Raw genomic sequence first — 21,522 nt, forward strand, 5'->3', positions numbered from 1 at the left:
ATTTTTCTGCCTGTGCGTGCGAACAGAGATGAACTTTCTGGTGGTGTTTGAAGATGATGGTTTCAGAGATTTTCCAAGAGGATTAGTTACACATTGCAGCTTTCGGCGCTGGAAAAGGAGCTCATATGGAAAAGAGGAACTCAGAGCTTTTAGTGAGGTTTTGAAGAGTGCTATGGAGAGCTGGGAATAAGTCAGAGTGAAAATGGACCCTGAATCTATTGGGCTGTTGATATCTTTAAAAGAGCAATTGTGCTTTGAAGTACAATAGGAAAATAGATATTATTATCTCGATGAAGTATGAAGATAATTGCACTCAGTCGCTTTAATCAACATGCCTCAGCATTAAGCAGATGGATACAGAGGGCAGATCTGTGAAGGATGAATTATTTATCTTGGGCACACTAAAACTTTGTCTCTTAAAGGTCATCAAACTTTCAACAGGATTGGCAAAGTCTGCTGCCTATATGAATGCGATTAATCTTCTCATTAGCGAGAGGCAACGTTTTCTTTTGAACTTGATATGCCTGCTAGGGGAACACAAAAAGAGGACAAAATCATTTATGGAAGAGTACAGTTGAAGAGCATCTGCTTGTCTTCCACCAGTGGTTCTGCCCAATTGCCCACAAAAAGAATTAAACTGGAAACCTTAGAGCAGAATAATATCTTCTGTCCAGTAGGCTCAAGTATTTGACATATCTATCATTTTTAATAGGATTATGAAGTTAAAAGTCCCCCTCCCTAGGCAAGCAGCATTTATCAATTAGTACGATGCCTCTTTAGTGGCTGGCTAAGGGACTTCGGTGTCAAAGGCAATAAAAGAGTCATTTACACCCTGTACCAGAAATCAGCAGTGAATAAAGAAGAAAGAAACGCCATTGTTCATAATTGACTTCAATGACAGTGCTCGCATGGCTAAGCTTAAACACACTCAGGAATGGCTTTAAACGATTTACGATACTTTGCATTTAAATCAGGCATGGGTCAAAACTGGGCCCCCGACTTGAATTCATCCATCTGGATCCTCATCAGTGGGGCCAGGTTTTCGTTTCTGAGGTTATGCTGCAGTTCAGATGATACGGGATGGCTGCCTGCAGAGGGCTGGGCCCATGGTTGCACTGCCAGCACCAGCAGCTGGAATTCCCAGGGGAATTTCATACAAGTGAACTCTGCATGTGCCCACGTGGCAGAGGGGTTTATAAGCAAAGGTAACTCAGACCCTTCCCTGTCAGCGCAAGGAATCAATGGAGGAAATAAAGAGAGAAACTGCATTATTAGTGGAGTTAAGCGAAGTTATGAAGGCTCACGCATGGTTAAGATACTGTGTCTGTTGTTCAGTGAGAGAGGCCACCCGTGGTACAGTTTAATACTGGACAGGAACGTTGGCAACAGAATTTTGGAAGAGAGCTCATGGTGTTTAGGATCCATTCCCTGTGCTATCAGTGCCCTAAGAACACCTCACTTCATGGTCTCCCCCTACATATAAAATAGGGATAGTGATAATCTGTCTTATTTTTCAAAGCCCTTTGAAACACACAGATGAAAAATGCTCAAAGTGGGTTATGCAGCACTGAGCTGTTTCCAACAACAAATAGAATCATAGAATAGAATCACAGAATACTTACGGTTGGAAAGGACCTTGAGATCATCCGGTTCCAACCCCCCCTGCCATGGGCAGGGACACCTCACACTAAACCATCTCACCCAAGGCTCTGTCCAACCTTGTCTTGGACACTGCCAGGGATGGAGCATTCACAACCTCCCTGAGCAACCCATTCCAGTGCCTCACCACCCTCACAGGAAAGAACTTCTTCCTTATATCCAGTCTAAACTTCCCTTGGTTAAGTTTGAACCCATCACCCCTTGTCCTGTCACTGCAGTCCCTCCCCAGCATCCTTATAGGCCCTATGGTTTGTATACAGGCCTTATAGTTTGTATTACTTTTATTAGAGTAACTTAGTTTTTAATAGATATAAGAAAAACCCTTTTATGTGATTCCTTGTGCAGAAAAACACTTGAACCTCTTAGCAGAAGGCAGAAAGTGTTCTGTGATTTTTCAGTCAAACGACGAAATGAGCCAATTTGGGACAGGACAAGTGTTACCCCATCAGGCTTCTGAGCACATTACAGTAATCCTGACATTCGGGATATTTGACATTAACAAATGCCTGAAGAAATTCTTCATGGAGGGATGGAGAGAGGAATGGAAGAGCTGCACAGGCGTGAGCTCTGCAAGCAAGAGCCTCCAGCTGGGAATTTGACCCTTTTCCTGAAGACATGCCCAAGGCTGCAGAGCAGCATCCTCCCAGGTCAGGAGAGCACTTTGCTCTGGGCACCAAGCTACCCAATAAATCAGGTCTGCCAGTAAAACCTGCATGACTGGAGGTAGAACCCAGCTGGCTACACAGATTTTATGGAAAGATGTTATTCCTTCCAAGGCAACAAATGAAGAGGAGCTGATTCGGTGTCTGGCTTTCATTTTACCGCTTAATTCCTCTGCAGAGAGTAGATGTTTAATCCTCACAGCCTAAACCAGAGCTGACCTCTCCATGAAAACACCCACCAGATACTTGTGAGAGGGGAAGGATGAGGACACACCGTGTAGGCAACCACAGTTCAAAAACACAGATAACGTCTTTGAGCTACTGTCAAATTAAGGCTGTTAATGTGACTACTGTATGTGAAAGGAGGCAATTGATTTAATCAAATAACTGATAACACTTCTGAAAATTACATCTCTTCATCTTCCCAGCTTAAAAATCAATAGGAAATTACAGTCTAATGTACCTGAATATTAAATCTCAGAGATTTGTGTAGAACAGAGAAAAACTGAGACCCCAGCAATTACTCAGGTGACATAATATTGAGTTAATGACACAGTCCTGAGTTGATTTTTACTGTTGGAGTGGGGCCAGGATAATATTAATGGTTACTTTTGAGACTCTAACAACAGCACAGAGTCTTTATTGTGCTCAGCAAAAGCAAACACTTCAACAAATGGCACCATCTTTTTAATTGCATGGACTGCAGCCTCGCTACCTCATGTACACATGGCTTTAGTGTAAATTCCTCTCTGTTCAGGGATGTATTTCAAGATGCACGAAAGTACCTGTTTTAGTCAAGAAGCCAGGAACATAAAAGGCTGTGTCTAGGTGATAGCTTGCCTCTCATAAATAACTACTTTGCAATACGTCCTTAAATATAGTTGTACAAGAAATGATGTGGCTACTTCAAAAACATGTATCCAACCTAAGTTCTGCCACAGAGACAGCTTTGTCTGAAACGTGACCTCCTAAAAGACCTAAATCAACCTTAAAGCTCATCCAGCTCCAACCCCTGCCACGGGCAGGGACACCTTCCACTAGAGCAGCTTGCTCCAAGGCCCTGTGTCCAACCTGGCCTTGAACACTGCCAGGGATGGGGCAGCCACAGCTTCTCTGGGCACCCTGTGCCAGCGCCTCAGCACCCTCACAGGGAAGAACTGCCTTATATCTAATCTAAATCAACCCTCTATCTATTTATCTAAACTTATCCATATTTATTTGCAGCACAGAAACACTCAAATCTCAGCTCTGAGATGCTGTGCATCTACCAGGACCACGGCAGTAATTAAAAGAGTGAAAGATCTGCTGCCAAATACCACAGCGTGGTGTTATTTGCACGCTGAGGGCCGAGCAAAGCAAGCTTCAGAGGCTGTGTTCTGTGCAGAGATTTTTCTTTCTTAGGAGAAGATTGTAACCCAAACTAGCCTGGGAAGAAAAGGGCCTTTGAACAACATACTTCATAAAAGTCTAAATTTAAATCTAAACACACACACAAATCATTTCTGAATGTTTATTTCATCTCACAACGGGAAAAGCCCCCTTCCTTTGGGCAGAGTTATTACCTTTTAATGGGTACCAGAAGATTTGCTCGTTGCCATAATTTTTTCCAGGATTTTTCTTCCTTTGTATGCCCACAGTGTTTCCCTCGTTTGCTCTTTACAGTAGTCCCAGGAGCATGCCCTGATTCAGTGGAACAAATAACTGGGTGATTTCAGCAGCACCTGAAACTTCCAGCCAGGTTGGCGTAGGGAATCTAAGCAGAGATTTTAGACTGGAGATTAGAACTAAAACTGAGTGGGAACCTAAGGGCTAAAAGCTGTTATTACTAGCAATTTCTTTGACATAAGGTGCTGCATATAACAGAGGATGACTTTAGGATGTATAAACAGTTTGGAAGCGACACATCTGGGATGCCTGATGTTCCTTTCTTAAAGACAAACGGGTCCATACAACTTCTATTATAAAAGCCCATACAGCTTACAATTTCTGCTTGGGTTTTTTGCATAACCCTAGGAAATGTGATATATCCCTGGTGTGAGCATGCAGATCTCCCATGCTAGAGAAGACCTTCATCCCCTGTACTGGGAGCCGAGAGTGAGGAGCACTAAACCAGTGCCTACACCAGCGAGGGGCTCAGTGGGGAAGCCAGATTGACTTAATTTATTGCATGGAGTAGGTCTGGAAAGTGAAAAATTACCCAAGGCTGAACAAAGAGGCTCAGCTGTAGCCATGGGGACACACAGAGGGGCTGAGCACCACCCAGGATGACTCGGGAGGAAGGACACAAGGACTTGCTGCTGTCTCTGCTTTTACTGGGGAGCCTTACGTGGTAACAGCAAACTGAGCTGGGCAGGGACAGAAACTTTTGCCTGTTTTAAGGAGAAGTAGTAAGCTATAGGATAAGTATCTTGGGCAACCCTGGAAGGGTTTGATCCCTATGAGTGCATGGGTCAGTAGTACAGTATTTAGGCATCATAAAGATGTGTAAATTTACCTCCAGCCCCATAGCTGAGAGCAATGAGGAGCAAAAGCAGTCAAGAGAAGCATGTGTGGATACAGGGAGTCTGGTATAATAGCCAGGGTGCCTCCTTTCATTTAAATGAAGTAACTGCTAAATCCCATCCTCACCCGTTTCCTCATGAAAAAGACAATCCCATTGACTCTGTAATATATTTATGGCTGTGATTTAAAGAAAAGTCAAGGATCTTTACCCATATCCTGGTGCCCTGCTCAGCCCCAGCCCTATAATGGGGATTTCACTGGAATCCTGGAACACTTCTATTCTTGTTGGTAACCAGACTTACCACCTGTTTATCATCTGTCTGACGCAGGACTTTTTTAATCAAGCAGTTCTTTATAAATCCCTTCTCTGGTCAAGGCTATCATAGCTTAACAAACAGATTCCAATTACAAACCCTTGGAAAATGGGCAACAGGAGATTATCACTCTATAAAGGATGAGTAAATGCACGCAACCTGTGAAAACAGTAGGAAATGAGGAACTGTGAACACACGCCCCAGCAGCACCCAGGAATTTGCTCTTACCCTCCTCTCACCCCTATCAACAAAGCCTCACCATGGCCCAGTACTGAACCCTTCCCCATTTGCACGCAGCCACGCCATGGAGAAGAGATTTATTGGCACCAAATGGGAACTAATTCCCACCCCTGCTTTGAAGTCATCTGCTCTCTGCACAGCCGCAGAAGCAGCTCCCAAAGCCAGTATCCCTGTGAGCCATCTGAGCAGTTGGGATCTGGAGATAATCTTCCCTGCCTGGACCGACTCCTGTTTGGAAGTGTTCTGGCTTCAGGAAGAGTTGGCAGACCGGAAGTGTTTGATTTTATCTGCTCGTTTTCACTTTCAGGGCGCAGGAGAAAAGGACACAAGAAAAAGCCTTCCGAAACCTTTCTCTTTTTGGTGTGGCTACGGATACCAGTGTTCTGATACCAGATTACCTGACACTGTATCAGCCTACACAGAAATCTCAGAGATAGAAAGCCAGCCGTATCCTGGGCTGCATCCAAAGCAGCGTGACCAGCGGGTCGAAGGAGGTGATCCTGCCCCTCTACTCTGCTCTTGTGAGACCTCACCTGGAGCATTGTGTGCAGTTCTGGTGTCCTCAACATAAAAAGGACATGGAACTGTTGGAACAAGTCCAGAGGAGGCCACAAGGATGATCAGGGGCTGGAGCACCTCCTGTATGAAGACAGGCTGAGGAAGTTGGGGCTGTTCAGCCTGGAGAAGAGAAGGCTGCGTGGAGACCTCAGAGCAGCCTTCCAGTATCTGAAGGGGGCCTATAGGGATGCTGGGGAGGGACTCTTCATTAGGGACTGTAGTGACAGGACAAGGGGTAATGGGTTCAAACTTAAACAGGGGAAGTTTAGATTGGATATAAGGAGGAAATTCTTTCCTGTTAGGGTGGTGAGGCACTGGAATGGGTTGCCCAGGGAGGTTGTGAATGCTCCATCCCTGGCAGTGTTCAAGGCCAGGTTGGACGAGGCCTTGGGTGAGATGGTTTAGTGTGAGGTGTCCCTGCCCATGGCACGGGGGGTGGAACTGGATGATCTTAAGGTCCTTTCCAACCCTTACTATTCTATGATTTTCTGTAGATATATCATGTAGACCAGTAGCCAAATTTCTACTCTCTGTCAAACTGATGTAAATCTGATTTTCTGCAAATAAATTACTGACGAAAAATGAATTGCCTGCATGCACATCTTTGTTCCCAAACCTGGATGGAAGAAGCCACCTGCACTTCACTAGTCTGAGGCTTGACATTGAAGAAACGCTTAAAGACAGAGTGTGTCCTGCCTGTGAGTGAGAGTCGGCTCTTAAATCTCACAGTGCTTTTCTAGTTGAGCTGCTGAAGTTTTCTTCATCACTTGGAGCTCAATTAGTCACTGTTATTAAGCAGCCAAAGAGCCTGAATGTCAGAGTGGAAATATCTGACGTTTTCTTAACAACTTGAAATATTCCAAAACAAACCCGTTTGGGCTGTATTATTCCTCCTGAGTTGACAAAATCCCTCAGCTATCACTGACCTGCCGGGAGCCTGTAAGGGCAGAGGTAGAGAATCTCAAACCCAAACATCAATAAAACCCCTGAGTGATGCCCTAGGACCCAGGAGAGCTGCTCACATCCATAGGGTTTTCCACTTGCAAGAGGACCTGGGGTTTTCAAGCATTTAGAAACCTGTTTCTCAGCCCTTCGCTACTTTACAGATAGAGGCTTACTGGGAGCACGGAAAACACACTATGGGAGTGTTTCCCCCAGCAGCACTGCAGGGCTGATATCCCCTGGGAAAACCAGAGCAAGCAGTGCTGGGGGAGCCCTGATGTGCTCTAGGCAGTTGCCTCTGCTCTGCCCCCTGCTCCAGGTCTCCTTCCCAGCTAATTCAGCCCCTCTGTTGTTCATCCCAAAAGCAGGCATGGAAAGCCAAGGGAAGGAAGAGCACTGCAACCTACCCAAACCAAAGGGATCCAAGAAACTTGTGGAGCCTGAGGCAGGACTGTGGTGTCTCATAAATGAGCAGGGTTTAACAGCTTTAGGACATAACCCACAAAAGAGTTTCTTTGTACAGGGCACCGGGTTCTCCCCATGGCTTTGGGGAGCCGGCAGCCCAGGCCATCAGAGGAGGCACATTAGTGGAAGGACCACACTCAAAACATATTTCCTGGAAAATGATGATTCCCACATGGCCTCAAGCTCCTGGAGAAGCTCCCGCTCCCGCTCCCACTCCCACCTCACACGCTCCAATAGTGCTTATTTGCTCCAGCATGGGATGCTGAGCACCAGGACCCCTTTACAGGACCAGGATGAGTGCAGGGGAAGAACCAGGTTGGGGGTTTCATTTGAGGTGAGGGTCTGCTAACAATGACCACGCAGGTCCAAGCTGGGATGTGGGAGACAGCAGTGGGACCACAGAGCCGAGAAGCCCACGCTTCTAGCACAGCTGCTGAGACACCTCCTCACTGCAAAGGTGATGGGGAGGAACCCACAGCTGATGTATACATCTTTTTGCTGGAGCATTTCACGTCTGTTCTCAGGCACTGTGACTAATTATGAGAATTAAAAAAAAAAATAAAGATAAATCACAGATTTTGCCAGCAGAATTTGGACTTGAAGAAAAAAACAAAGCAACCTACCAGGGGACAATTCACATGACTGACCAGAAAAAATGGTAAACAGCTGTGCCTAACATCTGTACTGCAGAGCCTGAGCAAAGAAGGGGTAAATGACCAGACTAAAAATCACCAATAGCTCCTCTATTCAAGCACAGACCACGCTCATGAGCAGGAGGGACCCTGGAGCTGGGCAGGTTCCTTTTCTCTCATGGGATGAAGTCACTTGGGGTAGCACTGATTAAAAGTCAAGCTTCTGCTCCAAGTGCAAGGTGCTGAGTCTAGTGCAGAGGTTCATACCCTCCTTTAGTCCATCACTCCTCTCCTTATATCTCCTCGATGGTCCTCACAGGGACATGGTGCTTTGAGCTGCCACCAAAACCATGGCAAGTACCTGTGATGTTTTTATTGTTTAGTAATTTAATGTAATTCAATTACAGAAACAGAAACTCGTGACATCCATTTGCTCCTCACATTTGCCACATTAAGCTAGTTCCCTCCCATATGGCAAAGAGTCTGCAACAAGGACTTTGCATGGTCCCGGCGGATGCTCCTCGCTCATAGGAAGCTGCATTGCTTTGCTGTACCCTGCTCTTATTGCAGTCAATTAGAGTTGTCTTTAATTTCTCAATCTGGAGTAAGGAGATTACATTATATCCTGTGTTCTCAAGCCATTTTAGCTGAACAGTGGAATTTTAGACTTCATTAGCCCAAGGGCTCGAAATCAAAAGACCCTTGCCATTTATTTTCACAGTTGTTAAGTCCATAGTTAGGGTTTAACTCTAACAGGACAAGAGAAGGAGAAGCTTGTGGATCACTGGCTCCTACTGCTGTCATTTACAGACCAAGGCTAATAGGTACCTGCAAAACACACTGAAGGGACTGAATTCATACAGCAGAACTCGGATCTGGGCTATATTTTCCCCAAAGGATTTCTTAATATTGACATAAATGCCTGTTTATTTTAAATGACAGTCACAATTCCCATGTGCTGAGGCCACATCCCAGGTGGTGCCACCTGCACAGGGCAGTGCAGCAGCAGCACATCCACCAGCATCCCTGGGCTGCAAGGGACTCCTCCATCACATCACTGACAGATCCAAGCTTTGACAGCATCTCAAGGTATTTTTAAGCATTCAGTAGACCTCAAGGCATATTTAGTCCTCACATACTTCTTTTCTTAATTACAGAAGTAATTAATTCCTGTCTGTTGAGACACAATAAATGAACTTGCTGGAAGCTGCAATTTAAGCCTATTTCAGGTGAGCTGAATTAATTAAAATACTGAGTAAATCCAAACCACAAACATATCCATAATTCAACCCAAAGCAATCTGAAACAGCCAGTAAATACCTCTCATTATCAGTGGGGGATGTTTTTTCCTGGGCTCTTCCATAAAGGTTCTCTAAAATAGATTAATATGTGCAAATAACACATTCATGTCCTTTTGGCAGTATTTCTAAAAAGCAGTAAAAGTATTTCCAGAATTGACTATGGGGGTTTTTCTCAGCATTTTCTGGAGGAAATAGATTAAGTTTTTAAGTGAAAAAAATACTTTTTCTTTCCTTTTTGAAAGGGAAAAAAAGACCTTATCATTTAAATGCCTGGAAACTATTTTTTCGGCAATGTCTTAGATCTTTCAGCTAACTGGAAAGTTGCTTTATCTTCCCTCTGACTCTCTGCAGAGAATGTACTTTGATATCATTAATTATAAAAAGGGGCTGAAAACCAAACTACCGAGTTTGCCTCAAAATCTCAGCCTGCTTAAATCAAAGGAGAGCCGTAAAAAGGGAGGCTGTGGTTTACACGAGCTGTGAATCTGTCCCATTTGCGCTATAAATACGTGCACTAGAATGTCACATACTCTTTCACATGGTAATGGCAGTGTCAGATTAATGCTGTGAAATCACACTTGTGAGCTGCAGATTGAAACGTTGCTTGGGTGAAAGCATTTTGGGACAAGTTTTGAAAGCTTGCTTTTGTCTGAAGGGTGAGGAGAAAGGACAGACCTTTACTCTTTTGTGTTTGACATCTCTGTCAATAGTGGTAAGTGATATGGGATGAACTGTGGTTTATCCCATAATGCGGGTGATGACTTTCCAAACCCTAATGAAACCAGCTGAGAAAATCACTCTGGGGCTGGGATGATGAGTTTTGGTAATGAATATTTTAAGCTCCTTTGACATTTGCAGCACTTGTTCCCAAAGGAGAGATGGATTTAAAAGGCAAGTTGAGGATGCTGGTGGATCAAAAACTGGTGCAGGTAGCTTCACCATCCTTGCATTGACCCTGCCATATCGCACACCTTAGCCATATTTACCATACTTGCATGGACTTTTCTGAGCTGAACACATGGTTTCCAAGCCATGAGCCTGCTTGCTACAGGTAGGAAACAGCATTCAAGCTCACTGGCCTCCAATAACCTGAAGCTATCATTTGGTTAGTCATAGCATGTCACCAGAAAATAGCAATGGAAAGACTGGGAGTGGGAGAGGTGTTTATGTCCTCTGAGCCTCAAACAAGACCAGAAAAGAAAACGAACTCAAAATAGAGCTTGAGATGCTCCTCCTGCAGAGATGGGTGATATTCCTCCCTGCAGTGTCAGAGTCATCTAAATGTGAGGCAGAAATCCTACACAAATCTTTAAGGTTGGAGCTAATCTCATATTTCATCTCTGTAATCTAGGACCATTAAATATTTATGTTGTTGGGACACATGCAAAGAAAATTAATACCTGTCCAAATTAAAAGGCTCAAGCTGGGAAGAAGGTTAAAAGCAAAAAGGAACAAAATACCAAGCTGGATTTTCTTTCCATTTTTATTCTCAGCTCTCCTTCTGCTAATGTGTTATTTCACCCTCAGTACCACTGACAATACCAGCTGCTTTGATCCCAAAGGCTTATTTGCTCCCTAAGTCAGCAAGTTTGCAATAGCTTAAATAAACTCTGAAAGGTTCAAAGCCCAACAGAGAGAGATAAAGTATACTCTAAAAAGACAAAAGACATGAAGTCAGGAAGGCATGTGTTCCTTAATGACTTTCCTGGAGGCTATATCTCTTCTCCCCCCTCCCCACTCCTCCTCCTCATCTACCTTCCTTCTGTTTCCTGGCTTAAATTAGACTGTAAGATCTTGTGGAAGTGAACACATCCTTCCTGTGCAATGGGCCATGATCTTCACTAGAGCCCCTGGTCGATACTGGGACTAATTTTCCATCTGTTGTCAAGGGTACCTCTTTGGTCCATTAACAAACAGCAACACAAACAAAGCAAAAAGGGCCAGCTCACACATGATGTATTAATTCTCCTCCCCACGCTGCTCATTTCTCATCTCCAGAGACGCCTTTTAAAATGCAGAGGGTATTTTGTGTGCGTGCCAATGTAGTGGAGAGGTTGTGGACAGTCAAAACAAGCCCAAACAAGCTATGGAAACTGTGAGGACTGCTTTTATACACAGTGTGATTTATTACCTGTTGCGTTCTGCCAGTGGCAGGATTATGTCTGTCACAGCCGAGGAGGAGGAATAAGGAGGTGCCACACAAGTAGGATATCACCCACGGTACCGAGTGTCCTAAAGCTGCAGTCCTAAAAAGCAACTTGTCCTGAGTGTAGGTGTGGGGAAGGAGGAACAACTGCGGTAGAGATGAATTGGGTTTCTTTGAACATAACAAGGATTCTTGCTTGTGACAGCAGTGAGATCAAGGCCATGTTTTGCTCTGAGTTATAGCCCCTTTTCACCCTCTTTTTGGATAGCAATACCAAAACTGCTTCTTCCACATCCTGCCCTTCTCAGAACTTTCTCAGAAGTCAAATGCTAGGGATGTAACCGTATAGCTTTGCCAGGCTCCTTGGGCTCCGAATGATTCAAGAGAAGCTTCACACATCTTTTAAAACATCGCTTCTCCAACACTGCCATCCCTCAAAATGCCCAGGGAGGGTCAATGCTGCACAAGAAAGCTGAAACTGTGACCTTCCCACTGAATAGAACAGACCCAAGTCAGTCCGAATTCATCACAGCCATGTCCTTGTGTGCAACCTGCCTATTTCCAAGCACCTTTATCAGAACAGCCTCTGATTGAAAGCCATGTAAAACCTTCTACATGACAAACTCTAACTCTCTTCTTCTAGAAGCAGTTCCTGAAGTTGATCTTAATCCAAGGCCTTCCAGCAGTAGAAAGTTACTGTGTATTAAAACCACATGTAAATCCTTGGCAGATTATGTCCAAAAATGCTGAGAACAACAAACATTCGCATTTGACCAGTAGTTACCAACTTTGTTATAAATATTTATATAGGAAAACAGGCAGAAAATCTGTTTACTGCACAGCAAAGCACTCAGAATTAAGGAATTTTTAAGTGCACATGCAGCATTCACTGGCTGAAAATCTGTCCTTGAAGTGACAAATCCTGGGTTTAGTTAGAGTCAGTTTGATTCCCCTGAATTGAATTCAAGGAGTCTACGACTTTGCTAACAGCAAAGAGCTATGGACCGTTCCCAACAGTGGCAATGCGAGCGCAATAAAGGCTCCCAGTTGCACATATATTAAGTTAAAATGTTATGTACAGCTCCAGCTTTACCCACCCGCATTCTTTGGGTTTATGTTACATTCACATCACAGTTCTTCAGAGCAGACCAGAAGGTCTTCATTGGCAGGACCATATCCTCTTGATATTTTCATCAAGTGCTTATGCATTAAACGTGGACAACAATAATGGTCTAGAACATAAATGGAGCCAGCGCCAGCAGACAGTTCCCAGCTTACATATTTTCCATGTGCACTGTGTGGCCTGGCTATGGAAGTGAGGTTCTGGGGTGAACGTGGCTCCTTGGGAGCCTCTGGCTCATGCCATGAGCAATCCCTCAAGCCTGGGCCCCTGGAAGAAGGAGCCAGCCCTGCTTTCCTCTCCCTTTTCACAGGAGGAAAAAGCCTGAGGACCCAGCTCCTCATTCCAGCTTAGCAAAGAAGCTGGAGATCCATCGGTGGGACAGCAAGAGATGGCACCACTAAATCAAGAGCAAGTCCTTACCAATGCCAGGTGGCTTTGTTAGTTTCTCTCCCTCTTTCCGAGTCTGTTGGTAAGGCAAAGAACTTTGGAACCTTTGGAGGAAAAGGCTGGGAGGCAGATACAATTGGCTTGCTATACCTTAACCAAATAAACATGTAGGGAGAATGAGGAGCAGAGATCAACCCACACATGGACAATTGTTTCTTGAACCATCAACATTTTCATTTCTGGGATTCCTTCCCAAAGCCAGATGTTTTCACAGATCTCAGCTTTACTACCCCAAGCGATGGGTATGGGCTATGCTAAGCAAGGAGATGAGGCAACGTGTCCTTGGGGGACAGGGATGCGCCTACTGTCACAGGCCAGGGTGACCTAGGCAATGTCCTAGAGAACCAGTTACTTTAATGCATAAAAAAACTAATGGGGAAGGCAGTATTTTTTAACCCTTCATTTATAACCACAGAGAGCCTTTAAATGAATGGCTCTCCCCTGAATACTGTTCCCAGGAAATAACCAAGTGAATTCAGCCCCTTGAAAAGAGAGGGGAGAACACTGAGGAACATCTGATCTCACACAGGGACAAGCAGAACAATTAAACCTTTTTCCAGTGGAGCAAACAATGAACTGTAAAGAACATAAATAAACTGTGTGTGATGAAACCTGGACTATTTCACATTATATGGAAGGAGACAAGGTTTGCTGAAGGATTTAACCTTTCCTCAGTACCCTGTCCTACCTACTTATTTTCTCTTATTTCCTTTGGATTTCATCATCTTGATAATTTCCTATTTTGGATGCAAAGAAACAAGTAATAGTCACTTAGGGAAAAATGTATCAAACATAGGAGAGGGTTTTTTTTCACTTCTGCTGCTTAATAACTTTAGGAATGTGGGTCCAACTATTTCTTTCTCGGTTTCTATTACATTGGTGACACATGTAGTTTGTGGAGCTCCATTCACCAAGCTCCCCCAGCATCTTCTGCAATTGCATGAACTTAAAGCAAGATTTCTGGGGACACCTCCAAACCAGTGCTTTCCTCTGCCTGGCACAGGATTAGATCATGCTTTGGAAAGCTCTTTGCCACCCTTATGCCAGAAGAATCCCATGAATCTGATTCATCACCAGCCAGTTGCCCTTCCTAATCGTGAGGCCAGCATGGATTTTGCCTCACTGTAATTCAACACCTTATTCAGAGAAAACCCTTTAGCATCCAAAAAGCAGCATAAATGAAGGAAAGGGACAGAAGAAACTCATGGAAATGCAGCAAAATGAAAAAGAATCTGGTTCTTTTAAAGAGAGCAGAAGAGCCTGACTTCAGGGAGGGTGCAGAGGGTATCTCAGAGACACTAGTGCTGGTACACCAGGCACCCAAGGGTGCTGAGCAGGATGGAGCAAGCCACGGGCTGCCTCCCTTCTGTAAGGGCAGGCAGGGCAGAGCCAGATGGAAAGTGAGTCCCTTTAAAACATGCTTAAAGATTAAGCACAGAGGATTAAATCCCACCCTTATAAGAAATAGGTCCTTCTCTCCCTTGGCATCACTCTGTGGAGGGCTTTATCTATCAGAAATACCAACTAATCCTCAGTATCCACTAGCCAAAATGATGCTGCTAGGTTAAAGGAAGAACTGGAGTTAAACCCAGCTCCCAGCCTAAGCTGAGCCCTGGTACAGAAGAGCTGCATCCACTGCTCAGCCTAACTCTAGGCCTCCCCCCCCAGCTCCTCATAAGCCCCTCAGAGCAAACCCTGCCTCCTGGCACAGATTTATTCCCATCCCACCCAGTTTGGGCTCAGCAGCACCCATTGCTCACCCCAAATGCTCCTTGCAGATAAGAAGGGAACCACTCTGTGTTCCTCCTCCTCACAAATCAGTATTAGCAGTGGCAGAGTGGGAGCTGCAGGGAAACATTCACCGGCCGCCTTCAAAGCAGAAACTGCATTTATTGAGTAATTCAGTAACTCTTGGTCTGAACCATGAGAAATGAGATCTGGCCAAGTCCTTCCATGGTGGCAACAACATGTTAGTGAAAGAATTATATCAACAGCCCTTGGGTTGGCTCCTTTATTTAGACTGGGAGCTGGCGATAGACGCAATTACAGTAGATTAACTTTGGCACAGCTTCAGCATGAAAACAATATACCCGGGCCAAACTTTATTCCAAGTATAATATATCTATTGCCCTGCCTGTGTTTCTATTTATTTTGTTTGGACTGACAAACTTTAATTCAAAGAACGTAATTACAACATGACTTGCAGCTAGGTTTTTTGTCAAGATTACATTATTCATCTAAAGGAAAAGTGAGTTTATTGCTCACTGAGCTTAGATATGAAGGTTAATTTTCTTTGAGCTAACAGAGTTTGGTTTTGACTTGATTTCTATGCATTTGGGGCAAGCAGCACAGCTGTGAAAACATAATTGCTCTTAGAAATGGAGGGCCGCTCATCCTCATTTTCCAAATTGCTCCCTCTTTTGTGTGCTTCCCTAATCTCAGCTCTGTGAAACGGCCGCTGATGAGCTACCACAGGTGCAATCCTTCTGGACCGTTCACTACCTCCAACTCCAACATTCCCAACTACATTCTGCATCGCAGCAAACAGCCTAATCAGAGGCAAAAAGCTGAGCTGTTAAAATAGCAGAGGGGCCGTCAGGAGAAGCAGAGAATGTTATTCCACCCCCCCATCAAAGTCAAGGGGAAACTCAACCTTTTCATCAGCAGGGAGAAGGCAGCCACAGGGAAATGGGGGTGATGTGCAGCTCTGTGCACTGATGGGACAGGAGTGAAAGGATGACAGAAACTTGTCATTCATCACCCATGGATATAACTAATAAAAGTACAGCAGCAGCATCCCCAGGACCTCACCTCTCTGTAGCCTCTGGGCAGGACAGAGGCTTTTCTCCATGAAAAGCCCCGGTATGGGTGCCAAGGCCTTGGGGAATACAGCAGTAAAGCACAGGGCATTGCCCAGAGCTGTGGCTGTGATGCGCACATAAATCATCCCCAATGACACCCTTGGCCAGCATGTGTGTGGGGACAGCGAGCCTGGCCCACACCCTTGGTGGCTGCTAGAGAAATGCTTTGGGTTGCAGTGAGCACAAATGGCTCTTTCACACATCTCAGCAGATGTTACTCATTTTCTGCTCATCTGACTTTAAGATTTGGCTCCATTCTTTCCCTGCTCCCAAAGCCCATCAGTTGTCCTAGAAACCTCTCCCAGTTCAGCCATGGCAAGAGGCTACCCCGGCTCTTCGACAGGCGTCGATGTGCATCTGCAAGCATCCCATCCCTCCAGTTCCTCATCCGGATTGCTTCTGTCTTCCCCACTGAAACGCACCTCATCTACTGGCCATTTCCGCTGCTCCACTGCAGGAGATGTTAGTCATCAAGGTGCTGGTCCTTCTGCACAGTGACAAGCGCTCCAAAATACTTAAGGACATCTGCAAAGTTTGGATGGAGGATAGTAACATCAAGCAGGACCAGATGTTTAGTGAGGAAGGTTAATGATGCACCTCTGTAACTTAGCATCCAGGGTTCAGCCCTGCACCACAGGAGGCTGAAGAGCAGCCAGGAAGGACAGTGCAGCTCATCCTGAGGTGGAGATGTACAGGGGCAGACATGAGTCCCAAAACTGCTGAAACAATTCACTTGATTTGGGTAGATTCACCTGCGTGCAGATGCACTAATGGAGTTTAGAAGGTACCGGCGTGTCACCAGAGTGCCCACTGGAGCAGATGTCTTCAGGGTGTTTAGTCCCATTGGAAAACCTGGTTTTATGGACAAGAAACTACTGTGTTTTGCTCCCAGGTCTCTTTACTCCTTAGTTCCCCAGCTCTGCATGGAAATCAAAACATCTTCTGCGCAGCCCTGGCAGCATGTGGGCCACACTGCATTGACTGAACAGTCATCCGTGCGAGTAGGAGTCTGTAATCCACATGATACCTCCCCATAAACTTCTAATTTATTCCAAGGATCCCAGAAGAAATTAAAAAAGCCTCAATAGATGCTTCAATTTTTTGCCTTGTCAATAGTTCGAGGTGTAATGGCACTTTGTGAAGGAAGATAATACAACCAAACTCTGAAGAATGGATTGCTGACAATACATGTGCATGTGGTTTTGCTCAAATCCATATAGCAGTTGTGCATCACAAGACATAGAAGTCACTAACCAACCCATGACTCAAGATAAATAACATTCCCTGTGGATTCTGCTCGTTATATTAAGCACACAGATCACCCAAAGCCACTTGTCACCACCAGCAGGAATTGACCTAAAATAAATCACAGCGAGAGCTGCAGTGCTAAGACTGGGAGCCTAGGGAAAAGATCCGATTCCTCTGCAGTTCAGGGAATATTGGTTTGCCTGGCTGTGTCTTTGGACCCCCCATGCTCCTCACTAGCAAAGCAGAGGGGACATTCTAAGTCCACAACATCCCAAGCACATTCCCAGCAATTCAGAATTCCACAAGAAATCATGAGATGAAAATGAGCTCCACGGGAGGATGTGTTCACGGGAAATCAAAAGGTTAACTTGGAAGGAGGAAACCTCCATGCAATGTGTTTAACTCCAGCTCTAAGGTCACCAAAGGTGAGTTTAGAAAAGCCCTGGGCAGCAAAGTGATAAAATCAAAGCAATCACAACCAACAGTTAATCAATTTGTGACTGAGATTTGCAGTTGTGTTTTCATATGGATGAAGAAGCTGACAAAGTCACTCAGTTATTTGCAACATGCTCATATGAGTGATTAAAAAATAAATCAAGAATAGCTTCAGGTAATCAAACCTCAGCTGTCGGGACTGAAAGCTGTGTCCAACCAGAGACTTGTTTTCCTCTGGCAAGAGATTTGTGGTGATCCTCGACATAAGAAATGTGCCCATCAATTACTGGATTTATGAGCGTGCCTCCACACCATCAAAAACCCTGCAGCCACCAGCCAAAGGACAGCACATACAGCTTCCATCCTGCCATATTTCATACAGAGAACACTGAGCAATACCTTGTGGTTGTCATTTAAAGAAAACTCGGGAATATTTTACAATCACTGCAGTAGGGGATGCAGGGAAGACAAAAGGTGCCATACACAGGAAAGTTCCACAAATTGCTGTGTGCAAAAATAACTCCAACAGCATCAGGTTTTGATGACAACCCTCAGCTTAGACATTAGGCAGAAGCTCTTCCCTGTGAGGGTGCTGAGGCGCTGGCACAGGGTGCCCAGAGAAGCTGTGGCTGCCCCATCCCTGGCAGTGTTCAAGGCCAGGTTGGACACAGGGGCTTGGAGCAAGCTGCTCTAGTGGAAGGTGTCCCTGCCCGTAGCAGGGGTTGGAACTGGAGGAGCTTTGAGGTCCCTTCCAACCCAAACCATTCTGTGATTCTATGACTATATTTACCAAGGTGCATTTTTAGGTGGATGCTCTTGCAGGTGCCGTGCAGGCAGCTGCAGTCGAGCACAGGGAAACACCAACAGCATAGTCAGGCTCCAAATGAAATGAATTAAAAGGGAATTATTTCCCCAAATGGAGGCTGGGGGGAATCATCCGAAACAAATTAAAATCAAAACAACTTTTCAGCAGGAAGCAATGGAACAGATGTAATAATATTTATTACTGGGAACTGCTAAACACGGCAATTAATTTGGAAGGGACTTAAATGGATTAAGCCCTTCTTTTTTTCTACTGGAAAATATGGAGGAGTCATGAATCACAGCAATACCTTCAGCAATGGAGATGCCTTTTCCTGGAAGCTTGTTTAGAAACAAGTGGGAAAAAAACCCTGAAAAGTCCCAAAATGCACAATAATCTGCTGCATTAATCGTATCAGTGCCCCATTACTATGCCTAGAAATATCAGGGGGAGGCAAAAGTCAAACCACTTTTTCCATACATCAAGTTGGGCATTTCAGTCTGAGCCAAAAAAGCACTTGACAGGGGTTAAAATTAGCCCTGTATTTTGTGATGCTCTAAGCACAGAAATAGTTTTAAGCTCATTCAGCCGCTCAAAGGTGTACAGATGATTGAATGCTTGGATAGAGCAGGGTGCAACCCCCCGGGTACCATATAGAGGGAGCATTATTAAAACAATGTTTATTTTGGCAGGAGAACATGGAACTCCTTTCCCACAAAAATGTATAGCATTTAAAACAAGATCAGCCCACCTTAGGACATTAAGTAAAACATGAAGAAAAAAGGTATAATAAACCAATTCCATTTTAGGAGCACTGAAGGTGATTCTTTAACTGTTTTCTACATGCTCACTTAGAAGGCATTCAGCCACATTGCTTCCGACAGTAAGCAGAGAGAGAATTGAGAAGTGCCTTTCTGGTAAGAGTAGGAACTCCATTCCATTTTTCCAAAAGGAAATTAAAAGTGCTTCACAGCACTGAAATATGCCCATTGCAAACACTGATTCTGCAAAGGGACCCTTCTCTTCTGCAAACTCTCCGTCACCATTCTGTTCAGCTCCACTTCTCAGCATCGCCCTCCCTTTCTTTGCCATTTTCTACAACAATCCATGCCTTCTGCAAAATTGCCATGTTCCTCCCAAAATAGTACTATGTTTAGGGAGGTTATAAGGAGGTACTAATGCAGCTGTGGTTATTTAAAGAGTACAAGTAAATATGACACACATTCTCACAAATCGAAAGCAGCTGGAAGAACACTAACAATGTCAGGGCTATGTGTAAACTCCATTTTCCTATCAAAAACTATGGAAACAGAAAAAGATCTGAGAAAAAATCTGCTGTTTGCTTAAGCTGAGACTTCTTGCTGCTGATTCTGGATGTGGCTCATACAAGAGACAAATTGCTTCATGTTTCCAGGCTTTACTAACCTGATCTCAGAAAGAAAGCTCATTCTGATTTCCTCCCTAATAGCTTACATGTATTTTCTTTGGCAGATTCATTGCAATTGTGAAAGTATTTTGTCCCTAGATGCGAGCAGGTTTTCTTTTCAACAGTGACCTAAACCCCTGAGATTTTGACCCATTGTATTGGCTACAGAGGAACCCAAGATGAGACTTTTTCAACAAGGACATGGTTGTATTTGAGCTGTCCCTACAGAGTCCTTCAAGAGGCAATGGGGAGAGAGACACCTCCAAAACCTGATACATCCTAAATGAGTTACATGGGAGAAAAGGAGGGTAATGGGCCATAATTCAGTCTGATCTTGCTCGTCTCCATGTAAAGACAGCCCTGAAAGCTAAACATCGGCATCATTCAACAACCACAGAAGCCATCCTTGTGGAAAGGGTTAATAAAACCCTCGAGTAATGAGAAGCGAGCTGCTTCAGGGCATTTCAGCTGCTGAAGTGCAGGTGTCACTTATGGAAACCTCACAAAACACAGTCTTTTTCCTACCACCAATACTAAAGCCCACAAGGAATTACTCTCACACTTACAACCAGATGCTGCAATCAACCATGCTCAGAGAGCAGGAGGAAGGACCCACCACATCCCTTTGCTCAAGCAGAGGACACAGGGAGCCAGATCTCATTCCCAGTGACTCCAGCGCAGTGATTCTGGTAGAAGCCCTGTGGTATGCTAGAGGAGTACCAAGGATGCCAGAGCAGGAGCTGGCCTCATCTCCCACAGCAAGAGGAAGGCCATTGAGCCACATCACTTTTATTTATGGGCTCCTTCAGCACAACACTGAACCGCTTTGGTCAGCGCCGTCCCATTGGAAACTCAGCCTCCATGCCCAAAGTCAACCCCTTCAGATGTTTTTTTTTTTCCCCCATGGCTTGAGCTGCCTGTTCAAGCAGAGGATCCTGGACACTGCTGAGACCAGGCAGGGGAGAAGGGAGGGAGGCAGATAACTGCTTAACACTCTCTCAGCATCCAGCCATCATTCACTGAGCAATTTGTGGAGCTTTAATCTGGACCAGACCAACATTAGTGATAACCAATAACCCCATCTTCTGCAGGTCTATTTCCAACCCAATTATATGCTTGTGGCCATGACTTATCTCAGTTATTTATGCACCAGGTACAAAGCTAAACCAAATCTTTCCAATTAAAACAAGATTGTTTTTTGTGTGCCCCATACTCATTCTTGTATTAAAAGAAACAAGAATAAACGAGTCCCCTTTCCTTAATCAAACACCCCAGAAAAACATCCTTTTTCCCATGTCAGCATCTCCTCACTGGGTAAAAGTGTAAGACAGCAGATTTTAGAGGAATGAAGGAATTACTCTGGTTGAAAAGGGTAATAATAGTCATCACCATAAGCTAAGATTCCAACTGAGGCAATAAGATATTAGCTGTTTCCAGCCCACATTTCTTAAACCAAACATGCAGCGAGGAGCATGGTGAGGAGGAGGAAGAGAGACTGAAGGTGCGCATCACCCATTGCTGCCATGGCAAGCCAACATGACTGGTGCTCACAGCTCTGCTCACGTCATTCCCTGTTTAAAGGAGGGATGTATCTACCCCAGAAGCCTGTGTGTGCATGGGAGAAAAGCAAAGCAACGTAATACTTGTTTGGCTCAGTCCCTGGAGAGGTTGTGTTTTATTAAATTAATAGTCTATTTAGATCTGCTCAACTCCAGCTTCTTAAGAAACTAATCCAGACAAACCCAAAAACACTAATAAC

At 44.6% G+C, this 21,522-nt stretch overlaps 1 long non-coding RNA gene across 1 annotated transcript in view; it reads right to left on the reverse strand.

Annotated features, from left to right (window-relative positions):
• Window positions 1-218: 218 nt before the first annotated feature.
• Window positions 219-21,522, reverse strand: part of LOC133271320 (uncharacterized) — a 49,533-nt gene continuing 28,229 nt past the window's right edge. Inside the window, exon 2 of the long non-coding RNA XR_009744085.1 lies at window positions 219-524. This is a non-coding gene — a long non-coding RNA (uncharacterized LOC133271320). The remainder of the gene's footprint in view (window positions 525-21,522) is intronic.

This window comes from Pezoporus flaviventris, unplaced genomic scaffold (assembly GCF_033815535.1).
Source record: "Pezoporus flaviventris isolate CSIRO_AGI_PZ_B2104156 unplaced genomic scaffold, CSIRO_AGI_Pfla_v1 ptg000023l, whole genome shotgun sequence".
In the NCBI taxonomy this organism is placed as follows: Eukaryota; Metazoa; Chordata; class Aves; order Psittaciformes; family Psittacidae; genus Pezoporus; species Pezoporus flaviventris.